The sequence below is a fragment of the Saccopteryx leptura genome, chromosome 1, assembly GCF_036850995.1.
Source record: "Saccopteryx leptura isolate mSacLep1 chromosome 1, mSacLep1_pri_phased_curated, whole genome shotgun sequence".
NCBI classification, from domain to species: Eukaryota; Metazoa; Chordata; class Mammalia; order Chiroptera; family Emballonuridae; genus Saccopteryx; species Saccopteryx leptura.
Genome location: NC_089503.1, coordinates 79,761,420 through 79,774,617, shown reverse-complemented (window position 1 = coordinate 79,774,617; position 13,198 = coordinate 79,761,420).

The following is a 13,198-nucleotide window of genomic DNA, read 5'->3' as shown; positions in this document are numbered from 1 at the left end:
CTCTCCTTTATTGCTGTGGCCCTCTCCAGAGAGCTTCATCCTGAGCAGTCAAACCCACCTGGTTGGTTGACCACAGGAGAAAGGAGCAGATCTGTTTCGTCACACTCTCGGTCACGTTTCTGTGTTCTGCACATTGGAATTTCATAGGTTCTCATTTTTAGTAATGATGTCTCTAGTTCAAGGGTTCTTTTTATAAAAGCAAATACCTTGGCTAATATGTAAATAATTAGTTATCAGTGCATGAACTCAGAACCTCTACCAGAGCTTGGACAAGTGAGGCAAGTGAAGTGCCAAGGTCACCCCGTGTGAGGAGGCGCTGCCCCCTGCCCCAAGTGAGTGCCTTCTCAAGTTCTGCTCACTCAGGGTCTCATTTGCCTCACCCCGGTTAACCCAGTGATCTCCAAAGTGACCTCGAAGTGCCAGTCTTGCCTCCTCCAATTAATTCTTCTTGCCATGGGTTAAAGCGACTCAAAGCTTAAGCCTTTCATTTCCTGAGTAAAACTCTTTCATGGCCCCCACTGCTACAAAAGCCTACCGACCCAGGTAGCCTCTCTTCCCATTTCTGTCTTAGTTGCAGCCAAGCTTGCTTTCTGGCTTGATGTTACTTGGGTGTTTTGACCTTCGCACAGGCAGATTCTCCTGCCCAGGTGTCCCCCTACTCCTTATTTACCAAGAATTTCTTCTGGAACTCCTCTCTGTCTTTCAAATATCAGTTCAGGATCACATCCTGCATATCCTGACCTGCAAGTCTGGGCTAGGAGCCTCTCTTTTGTGAAGGCACAGAACCCTGATCTTCCTCCAGTTCTTTGTGTTGTAATTGTTTCTTTTTTTTGATTAATTTTAATGGGTGACATTGATAAATCAGGGTACATATGTTCAGAGAAACAGCTCTAGGTTATTTTGCCATTTGCTTATGCTGCATTCCCATCACCCAAAGTCCAATTGTCTTTCGTCACCTTCTAACTGGTTTTCTTTGTGCCCCTCCCCTCCCCCCTCCCTGTCCCTCTCCTCCCCCCCCACCCCGTAACCCCCACACTCTTGTCTATGTCTCTGAGTCTCATTTTTATGTCCCACCTATGTATGGAATCATATAGTTCTTAGTTTTTTCTGATTTACTTTTTTCGCTCAGTATAATGTTATCAAGGTGCATCCATGTTGTTGTAAATGATCCGATGTCATCATTTCTTATGGCTGAGTAGTATTCCATTGTGTGTGTGTGTATATATATATATACACCAAAGCTTTCTAATCCACTTGTCCTCTGACAGAGATTGTCTGTCTCTTCCTTGAACTTGTTTGCACCTGCGGGAAGAAGTTACTATATTTCCCCACATATAAGACACAACTTTTGGGGAAAAATTTGGGGTCCAAAAAACTGGGTGTGTCTTATACAGTGGTTGTAGATTTTTTTTACTTGCATATACTGCTTTTTTGCACTTGTCTTTGCTCTCATTGTTTCACACTTGTTACCAGTATATTACAGTAGGTTACGTTTTGCCCTGTTCTGCCAGAAATGGTTTAGAAAATATTTTTGTACAGTGTTGAATTCAAGTTAAAAGTAATCCAGTTTGTGCCTGACCAGGTGGTGGCACAGTGGATAGAGCATTGGACTGGGACGCAGAGGACCCAGGTTTGAAAACCCAGGGTTGCAGGCTTGAGTGCAGGCTCATCTAGCTTAAGCACGAGCTCACCACCTTGAGCTTCAGATCATAGACATGACCCCATGGTCACTGGCTTGAACCCAAAAGTCACTGGCTTGAAGCCCAACATCACTGGCTTGAGCCCAAGGTCCCTTGAGCAAGGGGTCACTTGCTCTGCTGTAGCCCCCCAGTCTAGGAACATATCAATGAGCAACTAAGGAGACTAAGAAGCTGCAATGAAGAAATTGATGCTTCTCATCTCTCTCCCTTCCTGGCTGTCTGTCTTTATCTGTCCCTCTCTCTGACTCTCTCATCTCTGTCAAAAATATTAAAAAAAAGAAACTGAAGTGATCCAGTTTGTAAAAGTGAATGGAAATTGTGCTGCTGAACATAAGTTCAAATGCCATAGGTGGAACTGAGGAAGGGGCAATATATGAAGACAATGATTCATCATCAGTCACAGATGAGGACAAGCTAATGGATGGGAGTTTTGACAGTGATGAAGAGTTGTATGAATTTTATGATGAATAAAATTTGAGTTCAATAACTTTATGTAATTTTTTTTTTTCAAATTTTGGGCCCCTAAATTAAGGTGTGTCTTATACATGGGAGCGTCTTATACATGGGGAAATATGGTATGTTATCTTTTAGTTACACTTCTCTTGAGTGCCTAGCACAGAGTAATTGGGAATAGGTGCTGGTTAATGGACTGTGTAACAAGATACAGTTCTACACACACTGCTATGTTTCTTCTCTTAGACTCTTCCCTGCCTGCCCCCATCCCTAACAGCTCTTAAGACATTAAGATTAGGTAGTGAGACTTACTGCCTCAGAGAAAAGGGTTGCAAACACCACATAGAAGAAGTCCTTGGAGAAAGGAAGAAGAAAAACATGAAATAAAGGGAGCTCTTTCTACCCAAAATAGGTAGAAGAAAATCCCTGTGGTGCTGGGAAGATGGAACAGAGGGAGGGAGAGAAAGAGAGAGAGAGACAGACAGACAGAGAGAAGATAGTGTCGTTCCAATCCATGCTTCTCTTCCCAGACCTTGAAGGGGCTGAAGGTAGAAACATCTGGACAGGGTTTGGAAGGGACCAAGGAATACTTAGCTGGAGCTCTGCTTTCTGCTGGTGCGGGGATGGAGGAGACCCTGAGCTTCACTGAGGCGCTTGTGCCAGAGCCAACATGGCGAGTGGGCAGAGCAGCAAAGATGGGGGTGGGATATTCTGCATTATTAGGAAATAACTACTTCTTATTGTGCCCCAGATGTTTCAGTGGTGGCATTTACTTCTTCTGGTGCCTGATTTCATTATAAACAGTGTTGTTCCAATTTATGAGGTGGGGAGGAGGGAGCGTCAGGAAAAATTGAGCATGGAACAATGCCTGAGAGAAGCTCAGAGCCTGTGAACTCATTCTGTTCATTCAGGTAGAATGACAGGTCCTACCAGTCATTTCTCATTAGGGTATAAGGCCCAGAGACACAGGCAAATTAAACTCCTGTGCCGCAGGCAGCCTCCGTTCTTCAGCAGAAGGTAGAGCAGCTATGGAAGAGCAGCACCTAGAGGAGATGAAAAAGTATATAAATATATCACTATATAGTGTGATATACACAGTGTATTTTAAGGTAGCACAGAAGAGGGAGGATTTATTCTATCTGGAGAGGGACAGGCATTCAAGAGAGGGTAACTCTGAGTGGTATTCCATTTCCACCCCAATTTGTCTAACACCAACTGGGTATACTGCAATTCAGTTCCAACACTAAATACCCAAATTTACCACAGACCTCAAGGGGTCAAGGCACACTCCTCCACAAGACTCCCTACTTCAGATGTCTGTCACAAGTTCGTGGGGCCCCCAGGCACTTCTGACTGGCTACCCGTTCCGGAGTGCCCACAACTTCTGCAGGTGAGATAATTTTCTAGAGAAACTCACAGAACTCGGGAAGGCATTATGCTTATGATTACAATTTTGTTATAAAGGATACACATAGAATGAAGTGTGGGAGGGGTACAGGGCTTCTGTGCCCGCTCCATGAAGTCAGGGCCTATGATGTGTTCACCTTCCGCGAAGCTCCACTGAGCTTTGGTGTCCAGGGTTTTTATTGAGATTTCATTATATAGGCATGATTGATTATATTATTGGTCATGTTATTGAAGTCAGCCTCAGCACCCACCCCTCCCCCTCCCCAGAGGTTGCACTGGCCTTAATCATGTAGTTAAATTTTCTGGTGATCAGCTCCATCCGAGGAGCCCACCATGAGTCACCTCAGTAGAACAACAAAGACATCACTCAAGAAATTCCAAGGCCTTTAGGAGCTCCATGCCAGGAATCCTGGACAAAGATGAGACAAATTCTTTATTGCAGCACAGGTTGTTTTGGAAGATTGACTGAAAGGTCAGGAGATAAACATTCCAAGTGAGTGACCAATTTTCTATATGATTGAGGAGCCACTGCCAACCCTGGTTTCTGAACCATCGCTCCTCACCCCAGCCACCTGCCTCCATGTGAGCAGAATACTGTTGTGTGAACAAAACAAACCCTTATTTCTCTGAACCCTTGTTAGTTGAATCTTTTGTTATACTCATTTAAGCCCATTCCCAAGCGATATGAAGTATCTACAGGTCTAGAATTCTAAATACTTATTGAAGACTGATAATGTATAAAGCACTCTGTGAGGTATGTAAATTATCATTAAACATAGTCATACCTTCCAGTAATGTACATGGGCATGTTGTATCCTTTCTGAAGTCAGGATGCTTTGAATCCAGGCTTTGCCACTTATACCTCCGCAACTTTGAGTGAGCTTCCAAACTTCATAATCTCATTCACAAAATGGGGACATAATGTATTTCTACTATGGACTGATATGTGGAGGGTGATGTGTGGAGGTGACATTGGATAGTAAGATTACCGTATTTCTTCATGTATAAGATGGTCCTGTGTATAAGACACACCTTAATTTTGGGGCCTGAAATTTGAAAAAAAATGTATTACATAAAGTTATCGAACTCAAGTTTTATTCATCATAAAATCCATACAACTCCTCATCACTGTCAAAACTTCCATCCATTAGCTTGTCCTCATCTGTGTCTGATGATGAATCACTGTCTTCAACAATGAGCGCAAAAACAAAGGCAGAAAAGTGGGAAATGCAAGTAAAAATATCAACAACCATGGTATAAGACACATCCAGTTTTTAGACCTTAAATTTTTTGAAAACAGGTGCGTCTTATACATGGGGAATACGATATATAGGTTTCAAGTGCACATTTCTATGATACATGGTCTGTATTATTGCATTGTGTGCCACCACCCAAAGTCAAATCATCTTCTGTCACCATATATTTGGCCCCTTTATACTTTGTATGCCCCCACAACCCTTCTGTCTTGTAACCACTATACTGTTGTCTGTGTCTATGAGTTTCGGTTTTGTATCCCACATATGAATGAAATCACATGATTCTTAGCTTTTTCTGACTGACTTCTTTTGCTTAGAATTACTGTATTTCCCCATGTATAAGATGCACCCTTTTACGAAAAATTTGGGGTCTAAAAGATGGGTGCGTCTTATACAGTGGTTGTGGCATCTCAAATGCCATAGATGGAACTGAGGACAAGGCAATCAATATATCAGGGTTCCCCAAACTTTTTACACAGGGGGCCAGTTCACTGTCCCTTAAACCATTGGAGGGCTGGACTATAAAAAAAACTATGAACAAATCCCTATGCACACTGCACATATTTTAAAGTAAAAAAACAAAACGGGAACTAGTATAACATTTAAAACAAAGAACAAGTAAATTTAAATCAACAAACTGACCAGTATTTCTTTTTTTTTTTTTTTTAAATAAATTTTTATTAATGGTAATGGGATGACATTAATAAATCAGGGTACATATATTCAAAGAAAACATGTCTAGGTTATTTTGTCATTAAATTATGTTGCATACCCCTCGCCCAAAGTCAGATTGTCCTTCGCCACCCTCTATCTAGTTCTCTGTGCCCCTCCCCCTCCCCCTAACTCTCCCCCTGTCCTCCCTCCCCCCACCCCTGGTAACCACCACACTCTTGTCCATGTCTCTTAGTCTCATTTTTATGTTCCACCAATGTATGGAATCATGTAGTTCTTGTTTTTTTCTGATTTACTTATTTCACTCCTTATAATGTTATCAAGATCCCACCATTTTGCTGTAAATGATCTGATGTCATCGTTTCTTATGGCTGAGTAGTATTCCATAGTGTATATGTGCCACATCTTCTTTATCCAGTCTTCTATTGAAGGGCTTTTTGGTTGTTTCCATGTCTTGGCCACTGTGAACAGTGCTGCAATGAACATGGGGCTACATGTGTCTTCACGTATCAATGTTTCTGAGGTTTTGGGGTATATACCCAGTAGAGGGATTGCTGGCTGACCAGTATTTCAATGGGAACTATGCTCTTCTCATTGACCACCAATGAAAGAAGTGCCCCTTCCAGAAGTGCAGTGGGGGCCGGATAAATGGCCTCAGGGGGCCGCATGTGGCCCGTGGGCCGTAGTTTGGGGACCCCTGCAATATATGAAGACAGTGATTTGTCATCAGACATTGATAAGGACAAACTAATGGATAGGAGTTTTGACAGTGATGAGGAGTTGTATGAATTTTTGAGGAATAAAATTTGAGTTCAATAACTTTGTGTAATACTTCCTTTCTTAAATTTTAGGTCCCAAAATTAAGGTGCGTTTTATACATGCAGAAATGTAATATATTCTCAAGGTCCATCCATGTCTCAATGTGGTATTTTATCTTCTCTTATGGCTGAGTAGTATTCCATTGTAAATATGTTCCACATCTTCTTTATCTAATCCTCTATCAAGGGACACTTTGGTTATTTCCATATATTGGCCATCATGAATAATCTGCAATGAACAGAGGGTTGCATATATCTTTGTGAATAAGTGTTTTCAAAATTTTGGGGTAGATACCCAGTAAAGGGATTGTTGGGTCATATGGTAACTCTATTCTTAACCTTTTGAGGAAATTTTGTACTGTTTTTCATAGTGACTGTACCAGTTTGCATTCCCACCAGCAGTGAAAGAGGGTTACTTTTTCTCCACAGCCTCTCCAATACTTGTTATTACTTATCTTGTTTATAATAGCCATTCTAACAGGTGTGAGATGGTATCTTTTAGTAGTTTTGATTTGCATTTCCTTAATAGCTATTTAAGTTGTGCACCTTTTCATATATGTTCGCTGTTTGTATGTCTTCATGAAAGAGGTGTCTGTGTAGGTCCTCTTCCCATTAGATTGTTTGTTTGCCTGGTGTTGAGTTGTATGCGTTCTTTATATATTTTGGTTATTAATCCCTTGTTTGAGCTGTTGTTTGCAAATAGCTTTTTCCATTTGGTTGGTTTCCATTTTGTTTTGTTGATGGGTTTTTTTTCTTTTCCTGCAAAAGCTTTTTAGTTTGATATAGTCCCATTTGTTTATTTTTGCCTTTATTTTCCTTGCCTTTGGGGTCAAATTCATAAAATGTTCTCTATAGCCAAGGCCCAAAAGTTTAGTACATATGTTTTCTTCTATGTAATTTATTTTTTCAGATCTTATATTTAGGTCTGATCTATTTTGAATGGATTTTTGTACTTGGGGACAAGCTGTAGTCTAGTTTCATTCTTTACCATGTGGCTTTCCAATTTTTCCTGGCACCATATTTTGAAGAGACTTTCTTTTCTTCATTGGGTGTTTTTGTCTCCTTTGTCTAAAATTATTAGCCCATATACATATGGCTTAATTTCAGGACTCTCAATTCCGTTTCATTTGTTTGTGTGTCTGTTTTTCTGCCTGGGACAGTCCCAAATGCACCCATTTTGGTGAGAAGCTGGAGCACAGAGGCAAGGCAGAGGGAGTGGCCTCCATGGATGCACACCCATGCTGGAAGCAGGCGGGGATGGGAGTGGAGGTGACAGTGTTGAATTTGACCAGACTAGTGTAAGAAGGGCAGACCAGGCATGGTGGTTAAGCGTGGAGAGACTGACTACACACACAATGGTCAGGCCATATATTACAATAGAACTCTGCAGCAAACCGTCCAGCAAGATAAATACAATCTCTGCAACAGTTGCACCAGAATGGTCAGGACTTGGACAATGACTGCCAGCTTCCTTATTTTTTGCCTACTTTCAACTCAAAACCAAGCATAACAAGCCTATATGCTCCCCCAAATCAATTACCTAAAATATTCCACTTCAGTTATCTGGCTTCCAGCTTCCCATGTCAACTAACTCGAATCAAAGTATGACTGAAGCTATCTCCATGCTTTTTTTTTTTTTTTTTTTTAAACTATAAAGCTTCTTTATTCTCCACTTGCTTTTGAATCTCTGCTAAATAGCAGGTGATGGTGGCTGGTTCCCTTGTTATAGCAAGCTCTAAAGAGTCTGTCTGCTCTCATTTGAGTGGTACTCATTATTTTCATAGCACCCTCCTGCTCCACTTTATGTGTGTTCTGCTGCTTCCAATGTGACATCTGGAAGATTAAACTATTGTAGAGGTCCTTGAATATTCAAGTTTCTGGAAGAATTTTTGTAGCATTAATGTTATTTCTTCTTTAATGTTTGGTATAATTCACCAGTGTAATCATTCGGACTTACAGTTTTCTTTGTGGGAATGTTGTATTTTTTTTTTTTGTATTTCTCTGAAGTTAGAAACGGGGAGGCAGTCAGACAGACTCCCACATGCGCCCGACTGGGATCCATCCGGCATGCCCCCCAGGGGGCGATGCTCTGCCCATCTGGGGTGTTGCTCTGTTGCAACCAGAGCCATTTTAGCACCTGAGGCAGAGGCCACAGAGCCATCCTCAGCACCCGGGCCACCTTTGCTCCAATGGAGCCTCGGCTGCGGGAGGGAAAGAGAGAGACAGAGAGGAAGGAGAGGGGGAGGGGTGGAGAAGCAGATGGGCGCTTCTCCTGTGTGCCTTGGCCGGGAATTGAACCCAGGACTCCTGCACGCCAGGCCGACTCTCTACCACTGAGCCAGCCGGCCAGGGCCTGTGGGAATGTTTTTTAACTACAAAACAGATTATCTGTTTCTCCTTGAGTTTTAGTAGTTTGTGTCTTTCAAAGAATTTTTCTATTTCATCTAAGTTGTTGAATTTATTGGCATAAGAGTGTTTATATATTTCTTTAATATCCTTTTAATATTTGTAGAATCTCGAGTGATGTTATGTCTCTCATTCCTGATATTGATAATTTGTATCTTCCTAGTTGTTTTTTCCCTTATCAGTCTAAGAGAGTTATCAACTTTATTGATCATCTGAAAGAGCTTGCTTTTAATTTCACTGATTTTCTTAAATTTTTTTTTTAACAGAGACAGAAAGAGAGTCAGAGAGAAGGATAGACAGGGACAGACAGAAATGGAGCAATGAGAAGCATCAATCGTTAGTTTTTCGTTGCATGTTGTGATACCTTAGTTGTTCATTGATTGCTTTCTCATATGTGCCTTGACCATGGGCCTTCAATAGACCGAGTGACCCCTTGCTCAAGCCAGTGACCTTGGGTCCAAGCTGGTGAGCTTTTGCTCAAACCAGATGAGCCCGTGCTCAAGCTGGCGACCTCAGAGTCTTGAACCTGGGTCCTTCTGCATCCCAGTCCAATGCTCTATCCACTGCTCCACCGCCTGGTCAGGCTTAATTTTTTAAATGTTTTCTACTTCATTGCTCTTTGCTTTGATCTTTATTATTTTCTTTCTTCTGCTTACTCTGTGTTCAATTTGATCTGTTACAAACTTCTTTAAGTGGAAGCTGAAGTCACTCATTTGAGACTTTTCTTTTTAAGTGAGGTGGGAGGAGATAGACAGATTCCCACATTTTCCCTGATTGGGATCCACCCAAAAAACCCCATCTGGGGCCAATGTTTTGCCCATCTGGGGCCATGCTTGCAACCAAGCTATTTTTAGCACCTGAGGGGAGGCTCCATGGGTCCATCCTCAGCACCCGGGGCCGATTGTGTTTGAACCAATCAATACAGGAGTAGAAGAAGAAGAAGAAGAAGAAGAAGAAGAAGAAGAAGAAGAAGAAGAAGAAGAAGAAGAAGAAGAAGAAGAAAGAGAGAGAGAGAGAGAAGGGGAAGGGGTGGAGAAGCATATGGTTGCTTCTCTTGTGTGCCCTGACCAGGAATTGAACCCGGGACATCCACACACTAGGCTGACACTGTACCTCTGAGCCAACTAGCCAGGGCCAGACTTTTCTTCTTTTCTAATGTAGACATACAGTATTATGAATATCTTTCTGGTTTATCCACAGCTCATTAACTTTGCTTTTTCCACACACACTTGAGCAAGAGAGAGAGAGAGAGAGAGAGAGAGAGAGAGAGAGAGAGAAAGGAAGAGAGATGAGAAGAAGCAACTCGTAGTTGCGGCACTTTAGTTGTTCATTGATTGCTTCTCATATGTGTCTTACCCAGGGTACTTCAGCCGAGCCAGTGACCCCTTGCTTAAGCCAGCAGCCTTGGGCTTTGAGCCAGCAACCTGTGCTCAAGCCGGATGAGCCCACAGTCAAACCAGCAACCTTAGGGTTTCAAACCTGGGACTTCAGTGTCCCAAGTCGATGCTCTATCCTCTGTGCCAGCATTTGTCAGTCCAGCTTATTAACTTTTGTATATTGTGTTTTTATTTTCATCAGTTAAAATGATGTCTAATTTCCCTTTTGATTTCTTCATTGATCTATTATTTAAAAGTGTACATATCTTGACAAGGGATCGAACCCTCAACCTTGATGTATTATTAGGTCAATGCTCTAAGCAACTGAGCTACCTGGCCAGGCTTAAATATATTAATCTTTTCCTTTATAACTACTGACTTAAGAAAATTCTCACCAAAATTATGAATATATTCAGTCAAATTTTCATTTCACTCATTAGTTTTACACATTGTTAATTTTTTAGTTACTGTATTTCCCCGTGTATAAGACGCACCCTTTTCCAAAAAATTTGGGGTCTGAAAATTGGGTGCATCTTATACAGTGGTTGTAGATTTTTGTACTTGCATTTCTCATTTTTTCACATGGATGAGGAGTTGTATGAATTTTATGATGAATAAAACTTGAGTTCAATAACTTTATGTAATACACTTTTTTTCAAATTTTGGGCCCCAAAATTAAGGTGTGTCTTATACATGGGAAAATACGGTGTTTAAAAAATTATTAAGACATCTGCAAGACAAATATTTTTATCTCACCTCTAGATAACAGATTAAGAATTGGGTGATGTTATACCTCCTACTTAATAATGAAAACATAGCAACATGTAGTTTTCAGTGTCTTGCTCTAGCTGCTTTGATGCTCTTCTTAGAGGGAAAAGAAAAAATCCCATTTGATTTATATCCACAGGATAAGCTTTACATTTAGCCATTGATGAGAAATGGGCCCTATCTGGCCACTTCTTTGTTTCAGTCTATGATCTGTTTTCCTGGAGCCATCTGCCAATGTGCCAGTATCCACCCAGGGAAAAATGCTCCTTCCTTCCAAAGCTCACCTTTGAATTAAAGTAAGCATAGTCTAGCAAATTCTAGGTTCTTCTGTGAAGCTGGAGTCAGAGGCTTGACCCTAGCCTAGCAGCTTCACAGTCAGAGGCTGTTCTGGGACTGGGAGCCACAGTCCCTGTCTCTGTAGGCAGATGCAGCACTCAGAAAAGGCTGAGATGAATTTAAACTGTTTGCGTTTTCATTGCTGGTGCCATCTCTTAACCCTCTATTCTGTCCTGACCCTGAAAACAATCCTGTCTCTGTGTTTCTGAATCTCAGCCTTGGGTTGATTTTGATCCTTGGAAAGCTATCAGTAACCATTTAATTCAGGACAGACAAGCTGCCTGGGCTGTGCATCTGGCCAGCCAGAGACGAGGAGCAGCTGCCCAGGCCCTGCACTTGGCCCAGTGGTTTAGGCTTAAAACTCCCATTGGGTGGCAAGGCCCTACTGTGGAGTCAATGGTTTATATTAGAAGCATTTTAATTTTAAAATTTCTTTTTCACATTTTCTCTCTTCTCCTCTTGTCTCAGTGGAAAAATGATCCTATCTCATTGCCAAGGTCATTCTTTGTGTTCATACCCTAGGTCAGCCACCCACATTGAACTCATCCTGTCAGCTCTTCTTCCTCCTTTTACTGACCTCACTAGCACTTCCCATTTATCCTGCAAATGTGGTCCCCAGTCCTCAAAATGGTCCCTCAAGCTGTCTACCTCTTTAAAGTATCTATCGTATCTATCTCACCTAAACTAGTCACCTACCCCAGCCCTTCTGAGTCCCTTGTATATTTCCCTCCTAACAATCATCTCATTTGTAGTCATTTTTTTAAAAATTACTTTTATTTGTTCATTTTAGAGAAGAGAGAGAGAGAGATAGAGAAGGGGGGGGGGAGGAGCAGGAAGCATCAATTCCCATATATGCCATGACCAGGCAAGCCCAGGGTTTTGAACCGGCGACCTCAGCATTCCAGGTCGATGCTTAATTCACTGCGCCACCGCAGGTCAGGCTCATTTGTAGTCATTTTAATGTTCACTATTTACTTATATTTTCACAGTGTCCCCTATTACTATATAAGCTCCCTGGAGACAGGAACCATGTTAGCCTCACTCATCACTACTATATATCTGTGGAAATAAAGATCAACTGAATGAAAACAAGCAAAGGCTATTTATTCAGAACTTGCAAGGGAGTCAGCCATCATCACTGAATTTTGGCAGACTCAAAGGCAGGCAGGCAGGCAGAAGAGCAGGAAAAAGAGAAGGCATCAGGTATGCCTCGATCACAGACTGTTAGCCTGAGGAAGAAGTCGTAGGTGGGCCAAAGAGAACTGAGGCTTTGGACCAGATTAGTGAGAGATGTGTGTTTGCCTTTCCCCAGTTGGTCCTAAATTGGAAACAGGTGCCAACAATGGAGAAGCTGTCAGTTATTAATCAAATCCTGGCCGTTTGGGGCTGGTTGGTAGAGGGGTGCTTTGCCTTGTTGAAATGATTGCTATACATAGTACTTTGACTTTTTAGACTCAATACCGCAGATAGTGGGTTGGGTTTCTGGGCTGGCTGTTTCAGGTTATGGGCAAGACTCCTATTTTATACACAGTCCAGTCATTTTTTATTTTTATATGCTATTCTTCAGTCCCCAAGACCAGCACAATGTTTAGCACAGAGTAAGAACTCCATAGTTACTTATGAATTAATAATCAGATGGCAACTCGGAATTTGACTTTGTCCCTCTGAGATACAGGTCTTCTCAGTTCTATTCTACACTCGCTTCTGCTTTTCTGCCTCTTCACCAGCTCCATTTCCCGTCACCTCCTAACTGTAGGCAAGTTTGAGACTGTCTACAAGCTTTCCATTTTCCTCTCTACACTTTTCTTAGAAAACGTTTCTACTTCCACAGCTCCAAATAACACTTGCAGGAAAGTGATCCCAAAGTTCTCCTCTCTAACCCTGACCTCTCTCATGCACCCAAGTCATTGTTTGACAGACATCTCTGTTACATCCCAGGAGACAGACCACAGCAAACCCAAAGTGAATTTTATAAGTTTTATTGCAAACCTGCGCAGGGACTGCAG